The sequence below is a fragment of the Aotus nancymaae genome, unplaced genomic scaffold, assembly GCF_030222135.1.
Source record: "Aotus nancymaae isolate 86718 unplaced genomic scaffold, 86718_ANA_hifiasm-v0.15.2.pri h1tg000065l, whole genome shotgun sequence".
Taxonomy (NCBI): Eukaryota; Metazoa; Chordata; class Mammalia; order Primates; family Aotidae; genus Aotus; species Aotus nancymaae.
This window is the reverse complement of record NW_026988480.1, coordinates 366498-375875: the sequence shown is the minus strand read 5'-3', so window position 1 is coordinate 375875 and position 9378 is coordinate 366498.

Below are 9378 nucleotides of genomic sequence, written 5' to 3'. Positions count from 1 at the left end.
TCCGGGTGCTGCTGGGGAACCCAACAGAATAGGCGGAGGACTGGTGGGACCTCAGGAGCACCCCAGGTGGGGAGGTAATGTTAGGACGAACCTGAAGTCTCCGGCCCCAGATGTCCCCCCAGCCACGAGTCTGTCACATCGACTTCTCCAAGGGGAAGCTCAGGGGTCCCCGGAAGGAGTCAGATGCTCTCAGCAAATGGAATAGGTGACAATGCAATCGTTGCTCCTCTTTTTCTTCATTACCATCCTTGTCGTGGGTGCGCAGAGATGTAAGATACAGAGGGCAGCAATCCCAGCTTCTCATCTAACCCGCATTTCTAAAGGTCTGCTGACCACCTGGGTGCTACGCAGTTTCTCCCCTCAAGTGTGACAGGTTTGTACTCAAGGGCCTCTGGGACCTCTGCTACCCCTGGCATCCCTGATGCCCAGAAGTAGCATGTGGGGGGTGCAGGGGCCGCAGGAGGGTGGCAGGACCTACAGAGGCAGGGGTGGTAGAGGGCGCAGTCTGCGCGGGTGGAGGGCTCCCGTCTCCTCTGGAGGTCGGGCTGGTCGCTGCTCTCCTCCGCCAGGACAGGCTCGGTGGCCAGAAGCCTCTGCAGGAACCTGGTCGGAGCTCTGCTGGTTCCTTCCAAGTGACCCCAGCCAGTCACAGGGAGGGGCAGCTTGTCGTCCAAACTTCAGTAGCTTTCAGGGTGCCCCTGGGCCCTGAAGGCCTGGGGAGGGAAGGCCTGGAGCGTCGTCTCTCTGTCCCCTGTCCCCTGTCCCGCTCCCCCTCGCTGCGCTCTCCTTCGAGACCGGCTCCCGACCCCGGCATGGTGCGGGCCTGGGCGCCGCGCTGCAGCTGAGCGAGGACCGGCACCGGCAGGCCCCGAGGCGAAGGCAGACGCAGGTGGACGAGCGTCCCTGACCTCCGCAACCCTAGGGAGGGGTTGGGACGAGGCGGAGACTGGGATGGGAGGCTCCCCGGACCGGAAGGCCGGCGTCCCCGTGGTCCCCTCGGCCGCCTGCCGCGGGATCGGGACCGCCTAAGGCGGGGGCACCCACAGGAGGCGGTGACCCGAGGTGGCTCCGGGCGCGGACACCTGCCAAGCACTTCAAGGTCTTTACTCCATACCAAACCAAACCCATGCCTTTATTTTTTATCTAATTATGAAAATAGTTTGTGCTCATTGCGGAGGCAAGTGCAGAGAGAGGATATGCACACGGCCTGCCACCCTGGTGAGCAGCCCGGGACCCGCACAGGAGTCTCTGTTTTCTCTAGCATTTTTTATGGTATTTCAACGGTCCCCTCTTCCCCGCTAAGGATTAAATCGCATCCCAGTGCGATTAAACTGCTCCAGTTTATTTATTGATTGATTGATAGAGTTTCGCTCTTGTTGCCCAGGCTGGAGTGCAATGGCGCGATCTCGGGCTCACGGCAACACCCGCCCTTCGGGTTCAAGGGATCCTCCTGCCTCAGCCTCCCGGGTAGCTGGGATTACAGGCATGCGCCACCACGCCCAGCTAATTTTGTATTTTTGGTAGAGACCAGGTTTTTTCGTGTTGGTCAGGCCGGTCTCGAACTCCCGACCTCAGGTGATCAGCCTGCCTCGGTCTCCCAAAGTTCTGGGATACAGGCTTGAGCCACCGCTCCCAGCAACGGCTCCAGTTTATTTAACCCCCTCTCTTTCCATTTTGCTTTTCATTTTAAAAATAAAATATGTCATTGAAAAGGATGGGCGTGTCCTGCGCGTGGCTGCGGTGGCATTGCTCATCCTCGCCAGGGTCGCCGCCTTCCCCCATGTCCGGGTCCACTGTTCCCAGCGCCCTGGCAGCAAGCTGGGGCCACGCTGGGCAGTGGAATAGGATGAAGGAGACCTGAGCCCCTCCAGGCCTGGCCCTGCCGCGCTGCCAGGCCCTAAGGGCTCTCCCTTCCCTTCCTGGAACCTCAGTGCGGAGGATCCCGTGGAGGATGACAGAGCCTGGGTCCCTGGATGACTGCGTGGAGCTGAGATCTCCTGCCAACTCCCAGGACCGGGGCTCCAGCGAAAAATCAAACCTTATTGTAATGCCCCACAATTTGTCGGCATAATTGTGGATGATGCAGTCCAAATACAGTAACATAAACACACCGTAAGCCCATCCCACTTAAGAAATAGAACTGAGGTCCCTGTAAATCTTTCTCATTGCACTCACACCATTGTCCCACATTTTGTGTTTATAATTTCTTTGCTTTTATAATTTTACCACGTGTTTTATTTTGAATTTTATGATATGAATATATTTCTCCAATTTGTTTTCTTGCTTGTCTTGTTGCTAATTTTTCCCTGCTATAAACGAGGCTGCACTGAGCGTGCTTGCCACTATTTTTTATGTGCATCCACATTCATTTCCTCAGAATAAAATATTGGGTTTAAGTTGCTGCATCCAAGTACATGTACATATTTTAGAGCTGTTGACACGTATTGCCTCCAGAAGAGTTATTATGAATTCTGCCAGCCTTTGCCAACACTGTGTATTATTGGTAATTATATGCAGAAAATCATTATAATGATTATAATGATTTTGAATGAATGATAATGAATAATGATGATTTTGAAGGAACAACAATGATTTGCCATAATTATAATGAGTTGTAATTATAATGATTTAGTTCATATATAATTGCCAATTTGAAGGGAGAAAAGGCAGCTCCATTTTCTCTTCTTTTATTACATGAGTCTCTTACCACCTACAGGAACAACTTTCTTGAAAGGGTCCATGGTTAGCAAAACCAGGGCTGGCGGGATTAAGCTCTTGCAGAGAAGCGAGAGTTGGAGGAAAATATGAAACACAGCATTAAATCTATTTTTACATATATGAAATATTGCACCCAAGATATGTATATATGCACACATTTTTAGCATACATACCACATTAAATGCATATGTATATGAAATATAGTGTTAAACATATATTGAATGGAGACAATAGTAGTTCTCTTAGGTATCCACTTCCAACACGCCATTCAGGTGGCATTCCTCTTGAATTGCCTTCAGTTCATTATTTAGCTGGCAGCATCACTCTGGAGTCAGTCTGTCCCCTGTCCCTTGAGGACACACAGACCTCACCTATTCTTTAAGTGTTTGAACCAGCCCCAAAGCCAAGCAACGCCAGAGTGTTCCTTACGTTCTTCAGTGAGCAAACCTTACTCGCCACGAGCTTGGTAGTCAAACCAGCTGTGCCCCTCACTAGCTGGGTAAGCACAGGGAGATTTTCTGCCACATTGAGCAACAGTTCCCTAATCCGAATCAGGATGGGAGCAATTCCACTGTTGCTTGGTTTATCTGTTCCTAATCTGATGTCTTGCCTGACGCTTCCGGAAAAGCTATCTATCATTTTCTTTTGTCCAGCCTCTCTTGCAGCAGGGGCATCACGTGACAGTTTTGGCTGACGAATTGCACATAGAACTGTACTCTGGGGCCCCCGGGAAAGATTTCACTTTTCTCATAAATGGGACTCGAGTTGCTGGCATTGCTACAAGCCCATTCACCCTGCTTTGATCACTAATGTGGTATTTGGAGCTGCAATAACTATCCTGTGACTAAGAGGGAAAGGCCAACATAATCACTGCAACATCAGCTTTTATTGTTGAACTGCCTTCAGAAGAAGCACTGAGGCAGTAGGTTCTAAGTTTATTATAAATTTCTGTTCATCGGACATTCTGTTACTAACCTCCTTATGAGATGGTTCTGAGAATTTTGTGAAGTAATGTTTGTAATGGCCAGATACGGTGCCTGGCCTTGTTTAATACTCATAACATGATTTTATGATTGTTAGTAGCAGTAGTGCCAGCTGACGTCAGTTGCCGCAAGCTACTTCAACTCTGATGTATGAGTCTGGCCAGGGATAAGAAGATGTTTGTTGAAGGTCATCCTTGGCTGCCAATTAGCTATCAGTGACCTTGGGCAAGTTTTAAACGTCTATGGGTGTGGTTGCCTCAGCTGTTTATAAAATGATACCAAAATACTCTTGCAGCTCTAAAATTATCATCATTATTATTACTGCCACCAGGCTGGAGTGCAATGGCACAATCTCGGCTCACTATAACCTCCGCCTCCCCGGTTCAAGCGATTCTCCTGCCTCAGCCTCCTGAGTAGCTGGGACTACAGGCGCCCACCATCACGCCTGGCTAATTTTGGTATTTTTAATAGAAACAGTGTTTCACCATGTTGGCCATGATGGTCTCGATCTCTTGATCTCATGATCCACCCACCTCGGCCTCCCAAAGTGCTGGGATTACAGGTGTGAGCCACCACATGTGGCCAGCTCTAAAATTATTTTATTTTCCCTAGAAATTTTTTCCCATCACAGGATGTAGCATCCGGACTGACAGGAGCAGAGAAGAATGTCTAGAGCAGGGAAGAGTGTGCTATCTCTGTTACATGTGCACAGTTTACAGTAGTCCCTCAGGGCACCCAGGACCTCCCAGCCAGCACTCCTCACGTGATGTAATATGAAGTGCCAATATCACCGAAGTAGCACTCACATCAAAAACGTTTCACCTGGATACCTCCACAGCAGCGTTACCCAATAGAACTTTCTATGAGGATGGAAATGTACATGGGCACTGCCCAATACATAGCCACTAGCTACATGTTGACCACTGGGCACTTGAGGCTATCGAGGCTGAGGAACTTAATTTTTACATTTACGTTAATCCTCATCAAATTAAATTGATTAATAAGTGCCCATATGTGGCTAGTGAGTAACATTTCGGACAGCACAGCTCTAAAGGGTAGACCCAACTTCCAGTTTACAGGAAGTGGGAGATCGCAGAACGAGTTAAATGACACCAGAGGGAAGGACGCCGACAAACCCAGAAGGGAGAAGCTCTATACAACAGTCCTGGAGTCCCGAGAACGTCAGCGCCATTAAAAACAAAACAGAAACACAGGTTGAGGGGATGGTCCTAGGTTGACAGAGATGAAATAAACATAAAATATGTACCTAGACTGGATCCTGATTGAAAAACAATACAGACCTAAAAGTCAATTAGGGGACACTGAATATGGCTTGTGTAAGGGTTCTTGGGTTCTTGCCGAGTTTAAAAAGAAGAAACTGAGGCCAGTACAAGAAGATCCAATGAGAATTTATTCAGCTCCTGGGCGAGGTTCTGCGGTCCGACAGGAGGGGACAGAGAAGTCGCACGGACTCCTCTCAGATGTGGGGTTTCATCAGGAGCAGGCAAGCTTGCTATTGGTAGGTAGGCAGGGTTTGAATGCTATTGGGTAGATTTACAAGACTTGACTGCTATGGGGTAGATTTACAAGACTCAACTGCTATTGGGTAGCTAAGACTCGAATGCTATTGGGTAGATTTACAAGACTTCTTTTGCATTTTGGCGGGGTTCTTTAAGGGAGAGCTAGGTGCTGTGTGAGGGGGGTGGGTGTGTCTGAGCTCCCGGCGAGACGACTGGCCTTACAGCTTGGATGTAACATGATATTATCAGAATCATTGTTAGTTTTCTCAGGTGCAATACTGGTATTATGATTATGTGGCAGGTTATTATTTTTAGAAGAGGCACGTGAAGTGTGTAGGAGAACGAGGTCCCAGTATCTACAGCTTGGTTTCAAATGATGCAGCAGGGGTGTGTGTGTGTGTGTGTGTGTGTGTGTGTGTGTGTGTAGAAAGACAAAGAGCAGAAGAGAGAGCACATGTGCTAAAGCAGATAAGACAAAATGGTATTTTCCCCCTCTTCTGTTCTGTCATCCAAGATACCTCTTCCAAGAGAGACAATGGAAAATGCACCTAATAAACCTAGCGACTTATCAGGAAATTTCCAGGCAGAAGGTCAAAGATGTCGTCTGCCTCCTCCTCTTTTTACATAAAGAGCAAGGAAAAATGTCAGCGAAAGAAGCCAAAGAGAGGGCTATTAAACATAAAAGGCTGGTTTGAAAATTCTCAGACCTTCCAGATGGCAAATAATGCCAAATTTAAGAAATAGCTTCCAGGCAAAAATAAAATCCAGGGTACTTTCAGAAAAATATGGCATAAAGAAAAAATCAAGGGTGTATCTTGTAAAATCTCTTGTTAAGACTTTGATTAAGAGAAAATTCTGGGGTCATGCCTCAGACAACTGTTTAGATTTTTTTAAAAAAGAGCTTCTATGAAGCTGGTGGGCATTGTGCCCCAGCAGCTGAGCAGAGGCTGACGCTGCAACGCAGTGGACACATGGGGGCTGAGAAGAGCTGAATGTATTTTTCAGGTGGAGGGGTGTGAGTCCTGTATAGGTTTCCACAGTGGCCCTCAGTTCTCTCTGCCTCCTGATATTTGTGCCCTTGTGCAGTCAATTCAACACTGAATACAATGTGGTAGAGGTGATGGCATGTGACTTCTGATAAAGTGATTGCAATTTCTGCCAATGACTCTCCTGGATCATTGCTCTGGGAGAATCCAGTCACCATGTCATAGGGACTCAAGCAGCCATGTGAACAGGCACACATGAAGAGTGTATTGGGTTGGGCAGTGTCTCCCCAAAATTCATGTCCTTCCTGGACTCTTAGAATGTGACCTTATTTGGAAATAGGGTGACTGCAGATGTCAGTAGTCACGGTGAGGACATATTGGAGTAAGGTGGGCTCATAACCCACATAACTCTTGTCCGATGATCTCCAACTTCAGCTGATGAGATGGGACAAGCCTTCAAACCATCATCAAAACTCTAGACTATAGTAGATAAATTATAAAATAAAGATGTTATGGCTGGGCACGGTAGCTGTTACTTGTTGGGGTGATTTATCACACAGCAGTAGACGACCAGTCTTATTTCACGATCTGCACTCCTGGCCCTTCCCTGCATTATGTTGAAGCAAATCCCAGACGCTTCATCTATAAACATTTCCGCAGGCATCATATCAATCTGAATTAAAAGTGAAAATAATTTCTTCGTATCTTTAAAGATCCAACCAGTATTTACATTTATCCGTTTTTTAAAAATTGCTTGTGTCTGATCCAAATAAGGTTCACGGCATGAGATTTCTATATCTCTTTGAACCTAAAGGTTCGTCTTTGTCTCTTTTTAAATTCGTTTGCCTTCTATTTTTTAATGAAAGAAATCAGGTCGTTTGTCTCGCAGCTTTACCCACTGTCTGCGGATGGCATTTTCCAACGTGTTCCTCTGCCCTCTGCCACTGTATTTCTTATAAATTGGTAGATGGAGAAGCTTGATCAGATTTAGGGTTTTTTTTTTAAGTCCACTTCAGAAGCGGTGTGTATTTCCATTAGAAGGTACACACGTCCCTGAACCCAGGAGGCGGAGGTTGCGGTGAGCCGAGATGCGCCATTGCACTCCAGCCTGGGTAACGAGAGCGAAACTCTGTCTCAAAAAAAAAAAAAAAAAAAGAAGGTACGCATGTCTGCTTGTCTCCCAAGAGCCGCCAGCGATCACTGCCTAGACTCATTAACTGATTGGGTGCAAAGCAGTACCGCTTGCACTATCTTATTCCTTCAGAAGCTCATCAGGTTGAAACACTGACAACCGCTTGTTTGAACAGGCTGTAAGACACGAATACATAGCTTGTGTTCACAAGTTAATGCTTTGACTTCGGCACGTCTTCTGTCCACGGAGCTCTCGACGCTGTGATGTCACTCTCCTGTCCACTCCCACAGCCGGTCTTCCTCCACCCTTCCGAGAATGTAGATTAGTTCCACTTTCTATCCTTGACTTTGAAGTGTCTGGATGCTCCTCTCAAATGTTAAGGTCTGAGGGAACCTCCACTCCACAACTCACTAGCTGTGCGACCCCGGGCAATTCTCCCCGCCCTCAGCCGCCTCGCTTGTCATAAGCTATGTCTGAGAAGCCTATGTACAGGCTTATAACAGGGCCAAATAGGATAATTGAATGCAATGATGCTTATCAAGTCCTCTGCACCGTGCCCAGCTCAATAATGGCCGATATTATTATTATACATTAGAAATGAAATGCACTCAAGCGATTAAACCCATTAAATGTATCAGAGCTTAGAATAAAGAGAATGAAGAATCCCTGTTGCTATCTCCCTTGAGTAGGCCACTGGGAACATTACTGATGTCTTAAAATGTGCTAATTTTAGATTAAATTTCACATCTCCCCAGAAGAGCCAGCCGTGTGAGGCCTGTGTATGCTGAAGCTGCTTCGTCTGAACGGGAAGAGCAGTTCTCTGAAGGGAGGGGCTGCTATTCACAGAAGAACCAAGGAAGTGGTGCAGGCCTGGCAGAGAGAACCAGTGACCTGGGGGTGGGGTGGAGGTGCGCTACTGCTCTCTGATGGGGCGGAGCTACAGAAGCAACCAGTTCCGTGATTAACTTCTTTTTTCCTACAAAACTGATGTCCATTACTTAATCCTTAATTTAATGTAAAAGTGGCACGTATTGAACACTTGTGCCATCCTAGGTGCGTTACTCAAGTTATTTTATTTAATCCTCCCAATAATCCTCTAAGGCAGTATTGAAGGTGCCGAGGCCCAGAGACCACTCCTGCCACGTGAGTGAGCCACACCCTCACCGGCCCAGGCACTTTTAACTGTGCGCTTGTCTCTGCATGCGGAATACAGGAGTTTTGGGCATCAGCAGATGATGTCTGTGAGGCCTCATACTTTTCAAGTTGGGGGAGGTAAGGCGGGGAGAGGGTCACGGCTTTTTGGTTTTGTAATTGTACCACAGGCCATGGCAATTCCCCCTTCCTCCCCCTTCCCTCCTCCTTCTGATGCCGGTGTCCCCTGAGGGCTCTTCTTCCAGGAAGGCTGCGGAGATACAGCCATCTGCAGAGCAGGCGGCTCTGTGCCAGCCAGCGACGGAGAGGATGCAGGGTCTCAGAAACAGAAGATGGTCCCAATTTGTGACCTTTTCCGTTTGATAAGGCTGAATGGGCTTTCCATATAGGACAAAAATCACAAAATGAAGATGTTAGCAAAATAATCCATGTGAGAAAATTTCAGAAAAGCCAAGTCATCTGGGTGTGTTCCATGCCCCTCTCTGGTCCCTGAACATGGATTCTGCACAGGACAAGGAGTGAGGGAGTTGACGTTCTGCTCCATATGTGATGGCTGTGCCAGTGGCACGTGCTCAGTACAGCTCAGGAAGAGTCCCAGGAAAAGTACCGAGATGCAAACCCTCATGGGCTTAAATACATCTGGCCTGTCTCTGGTCCCTGAACTCAGCAGGCTGTGGGGGCGGCAGGTCTGTGTGTGTGCCCAGGGACCTCCTGTGCTGGGCACACACTTAGGCTCCCTCCCAGGGTCCGCAAGATCAGGCAAGCCTGCTGGCGTATCCCACAGACAGCCTGGGGCAGGAGGGCAGGAAACAGCCGTGCGACAGGGGAAGCTGAAAAGCAGAGGAAGCACGTGGTGCCCGACAGCTGAGCAGAGAGGTGGTGGGAGG